The sequence below is a fragment of the Raphanus sativus genome, unplaced genomic scaffold (assembly GCF_000801105.2).
Source record: "Raphanus sativus cultivar WK10039 unplaced genomic scaffold, ASM80110v3 Scaffold4447, whole genome shotgun sequence".
NCBI lineage: Eukaryota > Viridiplantae > Streptophyta > Magnoliopsida > Brassicales > Brassicaceae > Raphanus > Raphanus sativus.
The window spans coordinates 1,256-2,596 of NW_026619749.1; the positions used below are offsets into that span (position 1 = coordinate 1,256).

At 47.9% G+C, this 1,341-nt stretch overlaps 1 non-coding gene across 1 annotated transcript; it reads right to left on the bottom strand.

The window, feature by feature from the left end:
• Positions 1-842: 842 nt before the first annotated feature.
• Positions 843-949, bottom strand: LOC130507389 (small nucleolar RNA R71). The gene has a single exon (XR_008942301.1). It is a non-coding gene; the product is annotated as a small nucleolar RNA R71 (small nucleolar RNA).
• Between the last annotated feature and the right edge of the window lie 392 nt (positions 950-1,341).

The window sequence follows — 1,341 nt, forward strand, 5'->3', positions numbered from 1 at the left end:
CAATCTCAAAACCCCATATTGTTTTAGCTAAGTATTGATCCCATAGAAATAAAGTGTAAGAGTTGGTCTCTGTGGATTCGATCCTAAAGTGCTACATCGACATACCATTCGATTGTGGTAGTGTGCACATTAGGTTAATTGGTGTGCGTGAACACGAATATCAATTTGGCGCCGTTGCCGGGGACCATCTTTTTACCTTTATTTTTCGGTTATTTATTTAGTCTAAGACCTCTAACTTGCTCTTTTCTCTTTGTTGCAGGAGATCGCAAGGTTTAGAAAATCAGAACAGACAACAGCCAAGGCCTACTGACACCACCATGGGTGATCACGGTCATCAGGATGATCTCGCTGCAGCAATGCAACTGATGCAACAGCAGATGCTTCAGATGCAGCAGACCATCCAAGCTCAGCAAGCAGCTGCAGAACAATCTGCTCAACAGGCTGCTCTCGCGCGGCAGGAACAAGCAGCGCAGACTGTTCCAATCGGGGAGAGAAACCTTCCGCGGAACATTCCTACTACGCGCTCTGCCATTGTTCCTCCACTCTGCACCAGGCAGGACTTCGAGATCAAGCCTGCTCTGATTGATCTGGTGCAGAGAAAAGTGTTCTCTGGTCTCTCTGCAGAAATTCCAATGGAGCATATTGAGAATTTCGAAAAAGTCTGCAGTTTTACTCGTGCGAATGGTGTGCCACCAGACTACATCAAGTGCATGCTATTCCCATTCTCTCTTGATGGAAAAGCTGCACGGTGGTTGAACTCCCTCCCTACCGGCTCTCTCACTTCATGGGAACAGGTCCGATCAGCGTTCCTCAACCATTTCTACTCTAAGGCGAGAACAGCTGCATTGAGGAACAAGATCACTTCATTCAGACAGCTCCATGATGAGCCTTTTTGTGACGCATGGGAGCGCTTCAATGACTACCAGAGAGAATGCCCTCACCATGGATTTGATGATGATTACCTCCTGGGCATTTTCTATGATGGGGTGGACTGGAAATACCAAGGTGCTCTAAACTCTTCGAGCAATGGAGACTTCATGACTCAGACCACTGATGGAGCGCTCAAGCTGATTGAGAACATGGCAGCTAGCTCAGCCAATGAGAATCAGGAGAGCAACCGCTCCAAGAAAGGGAACAGTGTACACACCCAGAAAATTGATGAGCTAACAGCTAAGGTCGATCAGCTACTGCAGAACAACCAGGCACAAGGATCTGGGTATCAGAACACCATCCCGCAGAGCAATCAGCAAGTGTTCCAGCCGCGAGTGCTCCGACTGCAGGGAACAGTCCGCCAGATGATCTGAAAAATCTGAACATTATGATGCAGCAGATGCTCCAGAG